Below are 18933 nucleotides of genomic sequence, written 5' to 3' on the forward strand. Positions count from 1 at the left end.
TGCTTTCTCTGAATCTGATCGCGAGCGTTTTGCAATCCGACTCGGAAAGCCGGATCGACCACCCGATTTCGCCATAAGAAACGGCGCATCGCGCCTGACTGGCGATATTCTGCTGCAGTCACTTCCGCTGTAGCAGACATTAGACAGACACTTTGCATTCGCCGAAAAGACAGGATGTCAGTGCCGACCTATATGCATTGTTGTGTGAATCTCTTGCGGAACCACTAAGGTTTTAAAATTACCCGGGGTAGCGGTATCCTCGAGCAATCCTTTTCGGGGACGCGATCATTCTCGCGAGATTTCGCATGTACACTTTCAAACATTTTTAAAAATTGCCTCTGGCAGATACCATAATTCTAGTCTATGAGCTGGTCTACTCGAAGGGGTGGACAAGCATAAAAATTTGAAATGTATTATCGAATAATCCACAAAAATTAGCTACTCAAGTTTCTAAGTATACCAGATATTGCAATTTACAAAACATAGCGGTTCAGATTGCAAGGAATATCTACATGAACATAATAGTGTGGATGACACCGTTTACGAGATATGCACCGTCAAACTTTAGTAAAAATGGGCTGTCGTTCCACTTACTTTCTAACAAAACGCTGTTTTATGCCTTGAAGTACAAAAGTAACTGTAACGCAAATGCATTTCTCCGCAAAGTTTGGACCTAATACTTCGAAACTGGGGTCATCCTGGGAATTCACTCCAAGTGGATTCGCCTTGCAAACTCCCCGGCTAGAATGTGTAAATGCGTCACACGAAATCTCGCGAAAGTGATCGTGCCCCACAAAGTGCTTGAGAATACCACCCTTGTGCAACGCGCTGAACCAAGCAGCAAAGAGGACGTAAAACGTCCACCTAGGCAACGAACTATAAAATGAATCAGTGCATAAAGTTCGATTGTATCAGTGTCCGCTCTGACTGGCCTGTGCACTGACTCCATGCTATCGCAAAACTTTTTTTACCGCGCAAAGAAAGGCTCAGTGAACTCGGCCGCTGATCAGCCAACACGAGCATTAACTTCCACTACGCCGCACTGTTTTGATGAAACCACTGTGGCTAGATGTGAACCAAAGAAGGTTTAGTTGATTTACTTTCTGCGTGCGACCACGAATCTCCCCCAGGCAGTCCTGTACGGCGCAAGATCGTTTCCAGCACACTGCGGAACAAGGCCCAGACCACGCACCTGGCTCTTATCGCGGGAAGCACAGCCGTGCGAAACAAACGACCGTTGTAATGAATGCGCCGTGTTAGCTTAAAGTAGATAAGCAACGGCGGGGACCGAATGCAATATGGTGCACAATGTAGATAAGTAATTATGGTGCCTCTTACACTAGATCGTTCTTGGGGTCGTGATATAAGTGTAGGCACAATTAAAAAAATCAAAGCGGTGCGTACTTCGGAATTAGGCGCAAGCTGCACAACAGTGACACTATCGTGTACAATGGAACAAAAAATGGAACATTCAAATCAAGCCAGCCAAACTGGAATTGTGTGCTTGTGGTCGGGTGTATTCTTCGCTTTTTTTGGAAGCTAGACGTCCAATACGCTGTTCTCTATGGGTGAAAATAAATAGTACCTTTATCAGATCTGTAAACAGAATCCTTGAGTTTGTGTGTGTGTGTGCGCGCGCGTCTTTCAAATGTCTTGTTCGTATTTCTGCACCCAATCAATTAGTCATATTGAGCCCACTGAGGAGACTATGCTCACAAAAATAGGTGGAAGAGATGTAATATTATTTTTATGTATACGACAAGGAATCTTGCTAACACAGTAATACTGAAGTCTACTCAAATCATGAGAAGCCAACAAACACTGACACCAAGGATAACATTGGGGAAATTACTTATGATTAATAAATGATGTAAAGAAACGATACAATAATGGAAATTAAAGTGGATGAAAGAACAACTTGCCGCAGGTGGGAACCGAACCCACAACCTTCGCATTACGCGTGCGATGCTCTACCAATTGAGCTACCGCGGCGATGTTTCCCCATCCACTTTTCTTGGGTATTTTATGTGTCATAGTAGAACCCTGGGAGTGTCAGCCAGCGCCCCCACTCACAGACCTTGGCGGCGGACGTGGAACGTCTTTTTTGCTGCAGGCGTCACGAGAACGTGATCTTTTTGGGTGAAGGCAACTGGTCAATAAACCCACGCATGCTACCTGAAGGCATCAATGTTGCCGGATTCGAGACCCTCGTTATGTAATAAACGAGAAGAAAGGGGGTTAACCGAGGGGCCCGATTTTTATTAGTCATATCATGAGAAGCCAACAAACACTGACACCAAGGATAACATAGGGGAAATTACTTATGCTTAATAAATGAAGTAAAGAAACGATACATTAATGGAAATTGAAGTGGATGAAAAAAACAACTTGCCGCAGGTGGAAACCGAACACACAACCTTCGCATTTCGCGTGCGATGGCTACCAATTGAGCTACCGCAGTGATGTTTCCCCATCCACTTTTCTTGGGTATTTTATGTGCCATAGTAATCTACCAATTGAGCTACCCCGGCGATATTTCTCCATCTACTTTTCTTGGGTATTTTATGTGTCATAGTAGTAGTGTCATGTGTCATAGTTGTGCGCAGGGTGGCTAGAAAATGGCGAACTTCTGCTTCCGTGATAGCGGTGCTTAGTATAACGGGGTCAGACTCGCGTCAGCTACGCTTCTCTTCGACTTTATGTTGCATTTTCGCGTCAGGGGATCGAAACGTATGCTGTTCTGTGTGTTGTATTGGTTATTTCTATGAATCTATTCACTCTTCGCTTCACTTTGCTGAGTGCTTGTAGCCTCAGCCTTACGGGGGTATGAGCCTTTGCATTTTTCTCTATGCTAACGGAAGTATGAACCATAGAGAAAATCACGTTTTTTTTTTTTTTTTTTGTACCACTCGGCTAGATGCTGCGTTTTTATACGTTGTGCGCGTGATTCCAACGAATGTATGCACTGCGCGCTTCTCTTTGTGCTTGTAGCTCCGGATTACGAAAGGGATGACCCACTGGATTTTTTGCTTGCTTAGGTGGTTGTGGGACATTGCTGATGATAGTTTTTGTACCATTGGACCGGTCGACGCGTCTCTTAAGGGCCATCGGGGGTATGAGGCACTTAAGGCTTTTGCCTTTAGGAGGGGAGCCCGAATAGTTTCGGAGCATTTTTATGAATGGCTAGCATGCAACGAGGTAATAAAAAGAAAAACGCATATACGTGCTCCTGGCGTTCGCAAAAGCCCCAATTCACACGGCAACCTGCCAGTTCTTTGAAACTCATCAAACCGGTCCGAAAGAACTGCTGCGACTTATTTGCCAACCACTATGTAGAATGTACTGAAAAGGTTTGAAGCGACGACGTATAACCAAGTGCAGAATACGGGAACGGTACCATATGGGATGTTAATGCTATATTGAAGTCCATGCGGGTGCCAGGCAACTTACTGGAGTACTATGCTCTCGAACACAGGCTATGCGTCTGAACTGTTCTTTCTATCTCTTTCACTTGTGAAGCATTAAAATCCAACATATAGAGTTTAACATGTCGTAAACATAGTCGACTTTTTGCTGGAGATCGTGGGCTCTCCGAGTAACAAATATAAAATTCAACGAACTCCCACGAAGACCCCTACAAGATGCAGTAATTTCAATGCAGCAAGTACCCTCCAAGGGCACTCTTTATTGAAACATGAGAAAACCAGTGAGAAACAAATTTAGACACAAACACGACGGAAAGATGAGACACAACAACGCTGTTTACTAGCGACTGACATATATTTGACAAAAAAAAAAAGCAATCGGGTCAGCCCTCGAACACCACATCGCCTACGCATGCGCAATGCTCTTCGCGAGGTACAGAAATATCTAAATTGATGAACACATCATTTGGCCCTGTATTAGATGAAAGGACGGCGCATAACTGCTTCCGGCTACTCCGGCACTCTATATCAACCCTGTCCACAACTTCTGGCGCTATAACGAAAAGCTGTTCAAAACTTTTTTATTACATTTCCACAATTAGCGCGCCATGATTAGTCTAAATGTTGTCGGCCCACCCCGATATCGCTTGTCTGTCACGCGACGTCGAGAAAATCGAGAAAACTCCTTATCTGATATGAAGTGTACACGCTAATTATGCATGATTGGGCCAAACGAAAATAATTATTTCCGATTCTATGCCGTTTCAACCATCAGCCCTACGTTATAGGTCAAAAGATATCGGGCTGCGCCCACTTCACCTGTGTATCATGTGACGCCACAAAACCGCGAGAACTCACCCGCTCAAAGTGACGTGTGCGCATTAAACATGCATTAATATGCCCTGAAAGCAGAATTTTTCTTTTTTTAGAAATAGCCAGAGACTGGTCCTTTCCGAAATGAATAGAAGATGGCTGCCTGCCGATCGCTCTGGCACAGGCTACACGGAGCGGCAGGGGAGAATGGATTTATTGGCGTATAAGAACACTTCTTGCGTGGCTATGTAACGTGGTCGAGCTCTTTCGGCATGTTTACGATATCGCTCTGCCAAATCTTCTGCGCTGAGGATCATCCACTTTCGCTGCGTTGTTGCCTTTCCGTTGCCCGTCGCCACAGTTTTCTACCAGGCACCGAAAGCTAAGCGAGAAGAAGAGCGCCACTGGCAAACGCCTGCACCACACGCCTTATCGGTTTATCTACTTTCACTGTGCTGGCTCGGCCCCACAGAAACCCTCTTCAATTGGGCATGCTCCTCGCCTCTGATCAACCAGGAAGGCAATAATATTTGCTTTGAAAAAAAAAAAAAAAAGTGACTCTTACAGACGACGAGAGCGTTTCATTGGCCTGTTCAAACAACGCTGCGAGTCACCGCTCAATGCATACGTCGGCGGTTACGTGACTTTGACGTCAAGAGATTGAAATATAAACAGATAAAGAATGTTTTGCGTTATAAGGCCCTTGAATGCGGAAACATTGAGAGAATTGTGTAATTAATTAACTATGGGGTTTTACGTGCCAAAACCACTTTCTGATTATGAGGCACGCCGTAGTGGAGGACTCCGGAAATTTCGGCCACCTGGGGTTCTTTAACGTGCACCTAAATCTAAGCACACGGGTGCTTTCGCATTTTGCCCTCATCGAATTTCGGCCGCCGTAGCCGGGATTCGATCCCGCGACCTCGAGCTCAGCAGCCCAACACCATAGCCACTGAGCAACCACGGCGGGGGAGATAATTGTGTAAAGATGCCGGAAGATCGGTAGATTTGCCGCCGAAGAATGTGTGAAGGGTAATGTAAACGACAAGTACCTCTTTATAGATAACCGCTGTTGCATGCGGCGAAACATATTTGAGCAACGGCAGGAAATTAACACATGTCTGTGAAGTTGCATAACACAGTTTGACTGAAGCGACAAAGCTCCACTTTCCTAAAAGTACAGGTGACTGAATTCTGAAGTGCATAAAGATAGTACGCTCCTCGCGTGCGTGAAACAGATATTTAAGCACCCTGCTTAGCGATTCACATCAAAAGTATCAGCCGCTAATGCCGTACGCGAGCGCCATGATTTACGTCATCCGAAGAACGAGAAAAGTGCGAAAATTTAAAACAAAAGAAAAGCCGCCTGTCATAGCTTTTCTGTGCGCTATGAAGCATCTGGATTCGGTATGAGCAGTGCGGCATGCTTAGCTGGTAAATTTAGTCATTGCGTGAAACCCAATCTATGGAAATTCTGTCTTGGAGGATTACAATCCAAGCTTTGCTTCACGTAGGACCAATCGAATAGCTGAAGATGGAATGGAGGTGTCTCATGGCGTGGGACCTCCTCATGACAAATAGCGTTTTCCTTGTACTAACCTTTAGCCCTCCACCGCTTCCCAAACTTTAACGGCCTCCAACCACCGTGTTGCGCTGAAAACACCGGTCCTGCTCATCTAGCTAAAATGGAAGCTTAGGTGGGTTGGCATGCCATACTTGGACTTATAAAACAGCGCAGCAAGACGGGGCACCAGTCTTCGTCTTTCTTCGTCTGGAGTCGAGTCTTGTTGCACTCTCTTATAATTCCAAGTCTGCTCATGTAACTGAACCAAATAGCATTGTGCTTGATCAGTTGCTACTAAAACAAATATGCAAAAAAATATATCAACAAACGAATGAAGAAATAAACAAAACATTAGCTCCACATCTCTCATGTATGGTTTAATGGGTATTCATATGTAGACTTTTATGCTGTTATACGAATTGACGTGATCTACCTATTATAATTACGACACATAACTTCCTTATAATACCTGTCTTTGAGAAGGAGATCGCCTGTTAATGCTTATTGCTCCTACCGTAGCGTCTGCCGCCAAATATGGCAACAAACTTAAACTCGCAAGAATGGGACTAGACACGAAGAGTTTCTGACACTTGTATATTGCTATCTCGCAATACATTTTTAAGGCGAAAGCAAGGCAAAAGTGAAAGAGAAGGGGCTCGAACACGTACAACTTCTCCAAAGGAAGGGCGCTTTGAAAAGGTGTGGCAATATATGTGGATACCTGTGTTAGGTCTGGCCCTTTGCCAAGAATTACTCGGCTGACGTCTACCTTTATGTCAAAAGAATGCAAATAGGCGATGAAAAATTTGTTCCGATGAGACATGGCTCATCCGTAATAGTTGGGGTACCTATAAAAAGCTGTTTAAAATGAGATAAACTTGTAAGTAAGAACAACCAACGCCGTTCACTGGTGACCCGGAATTTTCGTCATGTGTGTAAGTGTCACGAACAGATATCGTTATAGAAAAAGAAAAAGAAGCAATGAATCTTTAGACCGTGTTATTCTTGAAAATTGCGTACAAAATATTCGGTCCCTTCGCAGTCAAAAACAATAATCCTAAATTTTCATGTGACAGGAATAGAGATATTGAGATAACTTGCTCGCACATATCAAGCACAGGCGTGAAAAAAATGAGTTTGAAAAAAATGGCTCGTATAGCGTTTTCTTCTACAAAAGAAAGGACGTTGCCGAAGAACAAGATCTACAGATGTTGCATCTGATTGTTTGCAATTGGCTGGAAATATTTTGTACACCAATTAAGATATCAACAGTCGACAATAAGGTAGAAATATTACTAGCATATATCAAGGACGTTGATGTGCAGATAACGAATGGTCAACACGTTGAAGTGCAAGACACGAACGGTTGTACCGTCCACTTAGCTTCTATCGGTGAAGCAGCTACAAATACACTTTTATTTTTGATCCCTTGTTTCAGATAGACGAAACATTTAGTCGCGAATGAATGCGCCAGAAATATGGGTTGTTTTTTTATGTTTTAGGTGTGGTGTAGAGAACGGGCGTGTCTCTAAGAGTGGTAAGAAAGATATTTCAGCAACTCACCCACCCCCTTTATTTTGCCGAGGAAGCAAAGATATTGACGCTGACGTAGGGAATCACATTCATCTAGAGCGGCGATAAATTATGAGAAAAGTGAGCAACGAAGGGAACCACGTGATCGTGTTGCAATCAACACCACCAGGCAGAGATAGAGACAACGTGCCTTTGATCACGTTGGTGAACAACGTGATTTTGATTAGAAGTAGCCTGAAGGATTCTTGTTATACTTAAGATACTTTATCTGTGAAGTCACTTAATGCTTACCCAGCGAAAGTCGAGGACTTAACAAGACGTACTCGTCTTCCGTTTTGCACAGTTACTTTAAGTGTAGATGTGTTCTTGCTTTCAATTATTCCGGCTTTGCTTTGAGACACGTCCTTCTAAAAGGTAGCCATTGAGATATAATTACCTTTGGAGCGATTTACTGATTGTGTGAGCTGTAGCGTCTCGTTGCGAAAATCTGGGTCTGACAGCAGCCTGAGGCTGCAAGTTGATTCATTAGAATAAATAATTAATTTATCGCTTTGTCTATCTGTTTACCGTTATTCTGGGAATAAAATGATTCAGGTACGCCGGATGGTTAAGACTCGCGTGAGGTCTACTTGGCATGCTGGACCAAATGAATATGATGTCGCGCGAGAGCTTGCTCACATTTGACGGCGCGCTAAACTAATTTACAGCGAGTTCAAAAGACGGGTCACCCCTCTCATTTGACGACGCAGAAAGTGACGTCACAGTAGCGCCGACGCTCGTACGAAGTTTCCAATAGGTCCCAAGTGAGCGCATGCTTCTATGACCTTTGAAGTAACGCACTGTCAGTGTCTGCAACAGTGGTGTGCTGCGCCACGCCTGTAACAACACCAGCGCAAACAGCACTTTCTTACAGTCGCGCTTGCCGACGCGTGACGGAAATGCACCGGACGGAAGCAAAGCTCAGGGTTGGTGCCTCAGCTGTCTCTCATTGCCGGAAAAAATCCCACAGATGGTGCTTCAAGCATGAACAGCACGGCATCATTTTGGGTGATGAATGCTGAATGGTTCAAGGAGATATCTGGTTAAAATTGCTTTCAATTCCCCTGTTCTTCCCCACTGACGCATGCTCAGCGAAGCGTGAAATAAAGAGGCTTCGCCCCAACATGGAACGTAAATGCTCGGAAGCTGCAAGACTGCCGGGATGCGCAGACAGGAAATTGCCTCGGTCCCTGAAGCTTGCCGTCTCGCCTTTTAGCCAGCGCCTGAACAACGGCTCGCCGAGACTAGTCACCCTAGTCATACCATCGCAATCAGATATGCGCAAACACGCGCACCAAGGCGATAATGTGTGCGTAGCGGTTGCATTGTACTTCGCAAATCACGCTACAGGAAATAGAAAGATAAACGGATCATTCGCTGGAGGCACTGCCTGCTCAGGCGGTCCAGTGTAGCCCGCTTTTCTTTGGAACGGCAGTAAACGTATAATGAAAATTTTGCTGACGCAAACCCTAACTTGAGGATACACGATGTGGGAATTGTATTGAATCTAATTTTGGAGTTTAGGTGCCAAAACCACGATTTCATTATCAGGCACGCTGTAGAGTCCCCCCTCTGGATTAATTGCGACCAGCATATTTAACATCCCTCAAGGCCCGGGACGCGGCCGTTTTTGCATTTCGCCCGCATCGAAATTCGGCCGCCGCGGCTGGAATTTGATCCCGCGATCACGTGCTTAGCAGCGCAACATCGTTACCGCTAAGCCACCACGGCGGGTGTGTGGAAATTGAAGCCGATACAAGACAAAGAAATCGGAGACACACATGGGCAGCCGTTTTGTCTTGACTATCCGCTGGCCCTGCCCGCACCATATTGTAATGGCTTCGTTAGGGCTCTTCTACATCGATCAAGTCACTGCACTGCCAGACGTGCGCCAGAATGCTTAATTGTTCTGCTCGCTAGTTTGGGTTATCACTTGGTTAGCACTGCGCTGCAACGTAATAGTTCCTGCGATTAGTGAACATAATGCGCTGAAGTATAGCATTAAAAGAATTAGACGTCAAAAATGTGAAGAATCCAGAATATCCAGAAGAATTTGTTTTCTGGCTCTCACTAACCGTATATGTAGTTGCTTATGAGTGCTTGGCTGGATCAGTGAAAGGCCAGTTAAAGGAAATGCGAACGATCCAGGCTGATCCGCTCTATACCCTCATGCAGTTGCATGATTTACGCTTTTGTTATTAAACGGTACATCATTTATTGTAAGGTATACTGTGATACATCTGATCCCAAATATCAAGGTAAACAAGCTTAAATGTCGCGCAGTGACTAAACGCGTAAATGAAGTTCTCTCTGTAAGAACGGATTCATATAAGAGGAAGCTTTAGCTGGGGAGCTCCTACCTAACTACCTGGAAATGGAAAAATAATTTTTTTTCAGCAACTCGTGCCCCAATTAATACGTGTTTTTTTTTGCAATTAAAAGAAAAGAAATACAGTCCCGTAGAAGTAATTTCTTTATTTAAGCTCACAGTTTTTCTAAAAACATTATTGAAAATTGCAAAATTTAAATAAACATCCGTTCTAGTTCACAACTCTGTAACTTAGCCATGAAAAACCATACCACAATTATTTAAAGTGCCCCTTATAATACATTCCAAGCGGACAACATTATTGTATTGTGCACTGTTCTGAGATATTCTCCTAACTTGTGAACTTGTCTGTATGACTGTCAAAATACTTTCGTAGACATTTTAATAATTTCACGCATGCTGCAAATTAGTATACCACCTTTGTCTGCTTTAGATGTTCTACCATATGCTGTTTACAGAACATCGGTACCTTTTTGTGTCATAGAGGCAATTAAAAGAATTACATTCCCCAGCTAGTTCAGAATTCTGGCGCTTAGCAACAATAAATTTAAATTTCCTCCCTTAAATGCAGTAAAATTTCATTTTAATCACACTCGGGGTTTTCTCATAAAAGTATTTATGCGCGTGCTTGAATAGGTGGCGTTAGAGTTGGCCCCAAGCTAAATCTTCATCTTAAAACTTTTTGTGCACAATTTTCATGTCAGAAAAGAAGGCAGCTCCACCAACAGACATAAACATCTCCTGAAATGGAGCGAAAAAAGGAATAAACGCAGCGCTCCGGTTTCTTTAAGCTTATCTTCAAAATTTGTGCAGTAACTCACTTGGACGCATCCTAGCTGCAGCGCTAGCTAGTTTGACGCTTTGTTCAAGGAGCGAGACAGAACAAAAGTTGGGGAAAAAAGCAAGCTAAGCACAACACCACGGCTGAAACGCGGCTAAATACATTTGCTGCAGCACAGTGTGGGTGGTGTAGCTGAGTGGCAAACAGGAAAGAACGCTGAGAAACCGTATTCCACGACGTCGCCGTCGCTCCGGCCGAAGATGCGACACTTAAAAAGCACGGCCCTTTATCGCCTAGAGAACGACAGGCACACTCCCCGGTTTTGCTTTGTTTCCTTGCAAAGCTTCAACGCATGCCGATAAGAGCGTAAATCGAGGCTTTCGCTAAGTCAAAAAAGAATGTTTGTTTTTTAGGCATCACAAAAATTAAAAAGTATAGAATTTTACGTGCCAAAACCACGATCTGATGATGAGGCACACCGTAGTGGGAAGCTCCGGAAATTTGGACCTCCTGGGGTACTTTAACGTGCACCTAATTCTAAGTCCACGGGTGTTTTCGCATTTCGCCCCAATCGCAATTCCGCCGCTGTGGCCAGGATTCGATCTTGCGACCTTCATGCTTAGTAGCCCAACAACACAGCCACTAAGGTTTCTTTAGGCATGACAGCTTACGCTATAGCTAACGCGCGGATTGACGTCCATGTTAAGGATCACAGCGCTTGACGCTTTCATTACAGCTTCCTGTTTTTCTTCTGCATCGCTCTGAAGCATGTGGTAATGATAGTTAGTCAACGGGGTAACATAAATGCAGCTGTTCTCGTTTTCCAACATGTGTCTTTCCTTCGCTGCCGCTAGTATCTCGGTCAACGTCCGTAATCCCGAAGAATGACAAAAAAACTTTATAATCTACCGCTTGAACCAGGTGGCCGTGAAGCGACGTGCATAAATACGCACCTCCGCGTCAGAGCGGTGCACAGCCTAGCCACACCTTGCATGTTCTCGTCGTGCTACTTTTCACAAATCTAACTTGAAAATATTATTTTTTCCTGCGTACTTTACAGCGAAGTTGTAATATAGTTATTTTTATCATGCTAAATCGAACATTGCAGTCGCGAAATTTTGTTTTCCCATTAGAGTACAGGTCGTTATATGAGCACACTTGGCATCACTGTATGATAAGCATAGTAAAAAGTGCTGGCTCTCCCGTGATCGAGAGTAGATGTAAGCATGAAATGGCAACGCGCAAAGCAGACTGGTTGGAGATGATACTCCATAATCTTAAAATGATACTCCATAAGATGATACTCCATAATCTTAATGGTGCATGTTCGCAACGGCACACCCCACCACACTACACCGTACCACGCCTGATTGTGCACTGGTCCATATGGACGCTGCCCAGCTAGGAGAAGAAAACCGGCTGAAAGGCGGCACGACAGGCAGCGAAAGACACCAGGGAGGCCGAGCGCGCTGCCCAATTGGAAGGAGAAAAGCACCTGAAGGGGGCCCGACCGAACGTCTCAGCAAATCTCGATTCTTGCTCCGTGATCTAGACGCAAGAGGTCACTCGCTGGGCCGCCACTAAGCTAAGGGCTCGCTTCACGGAGCGTTCGCTTGCCAAGGCTGGCTACTTGACGTAATGCCTCTCTGCTAACTCTCTCCTGCCTCCATCAAGGCACAGCAGCGCTTCCAGAAGCGTTCGGCGCCACACCACACAGCAACTTGGCGAGCCGTAGACCCACACGAAATTCCATTTAGCAAAATTCAAGCGTACGGTGCCCTGTAATGGCGTTCTAAAGGCCGCTATTGGAAAAGACAAATAGAACTTCAGCATACAAGAAGTTACAGCTTGAGTGATATCGTGAACAAACATTACTCGGAAGAAGAAAATATACTTTATTAAAAATAATTGTCCGGCAGTTTTGGAAGCAATATCTTTTGTAAATTGTTTGGGAGTAACTAGCGTATGTAATGTGGCCCTGTACGAAGGCTGGGGGAATCTCGTTCTGTTGTCGCAACTTGCCCGGATGTTCTCGTTTTCGTACCCGGATAACGGCTCTTGCTTTTTGCTCAAGGTCACTTGGAGGTCGTCGAGAACGGGGGCTAAAGACATCTAATGCCTAAAATAAAAACATTACACTGGGCTGTGAAAATGCGAATAGCTTTTTTTTTTCTGAGTGCTATTGTTGTCGTGCCTGCAGACAGGTAGTGGGAAGTCTTAAGGTCAAAAAATCGGCCTAAGTGCAGGTTCGTTAAGCAGAACGCTTTCACTTGTTCCAACAACAGCACTCGACTTTCGTACGCGTAATTTTATCTCCCTCCTGTTCCCTCGCTTCATCAGGAAAAGCCGTGAACTACGCCACGAAACTAGCCAATTATGGGGCGTAGGCATTAGCGTGGCCCTTTCAAGTGCAACCAGGCGTGCAATGAGCAATCCATTTCAAGCTCGTTAAGCGTCGCCATCCGCGCGATAATGGCGCTTGTCGATTGCTTGAGAGAAGAGATGTGAGCTCATTGCGTGGAGCATTGGGCGCAAATTAAATGAATGCTCTTCGGGAGATTCCCTTTTCGCATTCCTATGTCTACTCACTGAGAAACACCATCGTCGCTGACGCGTGACCCTTTCATTGAACAAAAAAAAATGTAATAATATAAATAAATTAATGAAATGGAAATAAATCATATGTTTATAAACGTTAGTCAGCGTCAGTAAGTTTCGAACCTGCGACATCTTGATTCAAAGTCAGGTATCTCATACCCGTGTTACACGTACACTTCTAACCAGGATCGCGGTTGATCCGGATCCGATTTCTTGTTCGCGATCAACAATGGTCGCTGCTGCGCGGTCCAACAATACGGATTGAGCTATTGTCTGCTGATCGTCAACAACTCTCAGAACTGCACAATGTATTGGCTACAAATTCAGATTTGCAAAATATGGTTATATTCGGACAATATTTCTATTTTAGAGATTATTATTGCTAGTAAAAAACTTTTAAACGTTTTTTATTCATCTGCCTTCGCTTCTTATCTTTAGCGTTTTCAGAATAGTGCACTAGAGGGCGCACACGTCAGCCTGCGATCGCGATCAAGGGTACGGGACATTCATTTGAGAGATCGCCAGCCGTTTGTGCCCAGGCGCTAATAAGAACGGGCGCGAGAGGGAAAATCTGGGGGCTTTTGCTCTTTGAATATATGACTCTGCTAGGCACTACTGAGGAGGTTTCCTAGCGTGTCTTATAGGCGTTTGTCCCTAGGCGTGCCGGCATTGCGGAGGGCGGTCGAGATTGTTTACGCTCGGACGCTGGCTGCCGACGCGGTAAAATAGGTGCGGTTGAAAGCAAGTGGCTGAAAAGCCGCCGGTGACGATTACTGAAAGCACCAGCGCCGCTGGTGCTGTTGCGACTGGTGTTGCAGAAGTCGTGGGGCGTGGTATAGCTGAACTTAGAGTCACAAGCTGGCGGCTGGACGTAATTATATTTATTCAATGGTGTTTTTGCTAACTGTAACAGCGTGTCATTATTTCATATTATTGCGAGATAACAATAACATTGGCTGTCCGCTGTCGCGGACAGTCAATGTTTTATTCGTATCAAGTGCCCTGATCGCTATTCTTGATTCGCGATCGGCCATATCCGGATCCTGCGGGATCGCGATCGCAAATGACCGCGTAGCAACACCCTATGCAGATCAAGCTCCATCCGAATGAGCCCCGATCGCGATCAGAAGTGTACGTGTGACACCGGTATTAGTCACTGTGCTACCTATCCGTTGCCGCAATGCGGCGTAAGACCATGTGTCTGTCGTGTTTCGCAACCGTAGCAAATATGCAGAGAGTCAGCGGCAGTATAGGTGACAAGAGGAACAACTTGAGGAGACACCTGGCACGAACGGCAAACAACAGCAACAAGAGCTACTGGATGATGATGGCGACCAAGAGCTTCAGCAACAACAGAAGAAGAAAAAAGCTCATGCTGCCCGACAGCGACGCTAAGGGTAGCATGACGCCGTCGTCTTCTGGTCTAATTAACATCGCGGCATGGCAACCGCGTTCTTCCGTTTCTCCCCACGAATTTTGCAATATTTCTCGCCATTATACGAAACACAGCAGCATAAGACAAGGAACAGCGGGCGTTTAGGAGCAAATGTTTACGCATGTTTTAGATAACTCCCAAAGGGGTTTCTGCTTGCGTATTTGCTGATCATCTAAATCCAATGATCAGCCCTCAGATTCTCTCAGAAAGGAGCAGCGCCAAGTGATTTCTCCGCGGTTAAAACGCAACTCAATCGGTGCACTTTTGCGTGAGTAAAAGGCTGAAATGGCGTGCTCTGATCTGTGTGCCACAATTAATGCAGGTGTTTGCGCGTAATAACGGTATTGGCACTGTACTGGCCAGTATGGAATAAAAGTATGGAATAAATAATAGCTAGTGGTTAGAAGTTTACATGGCGCCCTTCGTATGGCATTCTCGTTTAGATAAGCTGATATTGTTTTGGCGTCCACATGGATTCTGGTATGCAAGCGAATAGTGACGGGAGACCATGCAGGATTTTTGTTCTCTGCTTAAACGCCAAAAAGAATATTGACCGACCTATGAAGAACGTAGCCGTGCTCGTGACCATCAAAGACGGATGACTCGTGACTGTCATGGATGGCTTACTCAGTCCCGTCTATTGAATTTATTGCCTTGTTGCGTTACCATCTTCAATTTTTATTCACATTTACTGCGTCATTGTGTTGTGATTGGCAATGAACTCGCTGACAATAAGGCAAGATCAGCCTTCTCTTCCCAGGGAACTATCTCTAGGGAACTAGAGGTGAAATTGCACCATTTCATCGTTTAATTCCACTGTATTACTTTACGGCAAGACGGCGTAAAACAAATGCTCAAGTTTCAGACACAAATAAATTTCGCTTTTGGTTTCTTAATCGATATCGATGTACGGGATTCGACATGGTGTTGTATCGTATTTTGTGAGAGCACAACTACTTCCGCCTTTCATTTCCGGCTATATAGGGAAGAAAGGTCACTCGGTACGCAAGGCTGAGTGACCGGAGCTTTTCGCTTGTATAATAAGATGACGCATTCTTCTCATCTACGCAGGGTCACGACAGCTTTCCCTTTTTTGTGTGCCCACGTAATGACGTATATACAGGCACGCCTGCAGAAGCTGTTTTGACTTACTGTATAGAGGTTGTTTCTGTAATAATTACGGGAAACTTCCTGGAAATTCATAGAACCAACTATTCCCAGGAAGGGCTCTTATTAGTGCTCTACTATCGTCAGTGTCCGCTGGAACAGACGGTGAGATGTTTTGAAAGAAAGCCTGTCCCTTGTTAACCAAATAAGCAAACATTTCTATTCCCCGCGCTATATTTACGTATTTAGACGAAGTGGTGTCATCGATGATCCCGTCGATGCTTACTCTTGTAGTATGAACGTGTTGCTGGAGCTTCCTGTATATTGTTTCTGGTCTTGCGTGTTGTGTGTGTATGCTTATATACACACACAAGTGCCCCTTCCGGTGGCACTTGCCAGCCTGCTCCTAGCTTTCCCTTTCCTGTTAATATGTGTTGAAAACAAATAATAATAATAATAATAATAATAATAATAATACCTACACCGTCTCTCTTCATGAAATAATTTGTTTTATTTAGGTGCAGATAATTAAAATTTCTGAACACTTGCCTCTTAAGTACCAGAATAGAAAGAATCTATATCTCAACAAAATCTAAGTGACTCTCTATAAATGGTGCATAATAACTCTGATCGTTTTATTCTCTCTAATTACTGCCGCAATGCAAGCTTAATTGCAATGAAATTCAGCTTAAACTTACCAACTCTCTCATGCCGCCATTATATCTCAGTTTAGAAGTTTTTCATAAAATATATTATCCCCAGTGCCTGTGAAATGAATTAATCTATTCTCCTGATTGCATATCACAATGATCAGATCATTAGAGAAGGTTGCTTTGCTTGAGTAGCTGGTGCGTAGACGTGATGAAAATTAGAGCGAAAAATTAAAAAGTAAAAGGACGAAAGGGCAGAGTGCTAAAAGAGCACTCTCTTCTTCCATCTTTCTATTTTTTTTGCGCTAATTCCCATCATCACTAGATCATCCTTGCAAAAGCTAACATTCCGCTATTCAGAACTAAAACTTTTTTATTGTCCTTCTTGTCAAGTGCAGCGAAAGAGAGGAACAACCTTCGCGCACTAATTGTAAGTTGCGCGATGATCATGAAGATCATGCCAATTTATGAAATGTTTAGTTAACAGTATGTAGTAAAAGGCCTTGTATTTCTAATGTTTATAACCCACAACTTCAATGTCCATTTGACCTATTGGGTATCTGTAATAAAATGTATTAAAATGCAGTGTCGGGGATATACATTTCTGTGATAAGTAAAGCTGCAACGACACGCATGTCTGTGGTAAGCCAAGCGGGAACGAACTCAGCCAGCACCATTAAAAGAAAAAAAATGCACATTCACTTCTTGCCACAGACTTGTAATGCCTAGTGCACGAAATTTGGCTGTATCGCTGTGATACGAAAATATTATATCTGTTCTTGCGACAGCAGCCGCGTTAAAAAGAAATGGTGTAACGTATTTTTTGCTTTACCCAGAATAACATCCTATAGCAGCCTCCGCCATGAACACACTATTTGAATGAGCTCGTGAGCTTCATTACCGGCTGCGACGGTTACATTCCTTCTGTACTGGGCTCTCGGTACGTGTTAAAGAATCCAGGGGTGAAAACGAATCCGTAGCTGGTATTGGTACTTTATTGAGAACGTCCCCTTTTATGGCTGTAGTGGGATACCTGCGCCTTCTTTTGTCAGTGCTTCTGAAGAAGTGCCGATTAATGGGCCCTCTGAGTGCATCCAAGCTGCTTTTCTATGCAAAGCAGAATACTCAAGATCTGATGCCTCGTTATGAAACCGAAGTTGTTTTACGTTTCCTTATTCCGGCCTTTGGCCCGTTTGCCGCTGGAGGTAATTTGAGGCTGTACGTTTAACAACATATCGAAGAAGGCGTGAAAAAAAAAAGAAAACACTCTAAGAGTTTTCACGGTAGTTATCATCATTCTCATCATCATGATTTAGGGACTATATTATTAAAAATAAAGTGTTTTGGGCCGCGACAACAAAATATGTTACCAAAGTTATCCGGAACCCTCCACTATGCATGGGCGTCCCTCATACTATATTACAAAGTTTTGGAATGTGGAAGTCGATAACTTAATCAAAATTCACTATTTCTTGTCTTTCTTCTGTTTACTTGTTTTGGTCTCTGCATGCGCATTATTAGCTTTAGCATGCGTGTTTGGTGTTCTTACCTCTTTCACCTTACAAATCATCCTTCTATAATGTTACTAAAACTCTTGAGCAAGAGAATTTCATCTGAAGCGTCTAGAATAATTTTTTTTTTCAGAAATAAATTTCTGCACCACTCGCGTTTCCTTTTTTCTTGACGGAACCTATTTTTTGTTCATAAGGCGTTCTGTTGAGCCTTTAACTTCTGCTGTCTCACTTTTGCAGCGAACAAGCGAAAATTTAATTCAGAAAGCTTTTATCATAGACTGGTTTATTTTCTGCTCCTCTTTTTGCAATGTTCTTGGCTGACGCGTTAATATGTTGCGAAGGTCCACTGGATTTTCAATAAATCAGAGCATGCGACCAACTCTGTGTGCTGAAGAGTTTTGATGCGGGTTGTCAGAATTCAATGTTAACGGCATGTAAAAACGTTTTAGCAGCGTAATCATATCATTGTTTTATTTATCGCAATTTGTGAGCAAGTTCAAATCGTTGATGTTAATTTATACTAACAGCAGTTTATTGGAACGTTTGCTAAGCTGTCTATTATTTTTTGTACAGCTACAGACAAATGACGCGCAGGCTGATTTTATCAGCCTGCGCTTTCTAGGGAGCAGGCTAAAAGCTCCAAGATTCGGCTTGATGGGGCCTGTACTCCGTAAGGTACAGGTACTTGCTACATAATATAAATACAACGTGTAGCCAGAAACATACATATGTCACAATACAGTCATTCAGAATATACACTTGGAAGATAAATGTATGTGCAGTAAGGCCCATATATATATATATATATATATATATATATATATATATATATATATATATTTCAAGTATTGATCGATTGCTTTCATTGATTTGAAATATCAAGAACAAAACACACAAAAAATAGAAACTGGATTTTCAGGCTTCTGACTGTCTTATAAAAATAAAAATGAACCATACCATTGTACTGGTAGCTTCCGGGACGAATTTAAGTTGTAGTTCTTTGCCTTTTTTTCTTATTTTTTGTGTGTGTTCATGGACAAGAGAAAAGGGTGAGACAATTCACCTGCAGAGCACACTGTTTTTCCCTAGATAGGAAGAAAATCGCTGCGCGATTTCTCTCTCGGCCAAGCGTTCGCACCGGAAGG

General features: G+C 43.7%; 1 protein-coding gene and 1 non-coding gene across 6 annotated transcripts in view; both read right to left on the reverse strand.

Annotated features, from left to right (window-relative positions):
* The window catches only part of LOC126531668 (neural cell adhesion molecule 2-like), a 71888-nt gene that overhangs the window by 25740 nt on the left and 27215 nt on the right, over positions 1 to 18933 (reverse strand). The window lies entirely within an intron of this gene.
* Positions 1920 to 1992, reverse strand: TRNAT-CGU (transfer RNA threonine (anticodon CGU)). The gene has a single exon. It is a non-coding gene; the product is annotated as a tRNA-Thr (tRNA).

This window comes from Dermacentor andersoni, chromosome 5 (assembly GCF_023375885.2).
Source record: "Dermacentor andersoni chromosome 5, qqDerAnde1_hic_scaffold, whole genome shotgun sequence".
NCBI lineage: Eukaryota > Metazoa > Arthropoda > Arachnida > Ixodida > Ixodidae > Dermacentor > Dermacentor andersoni.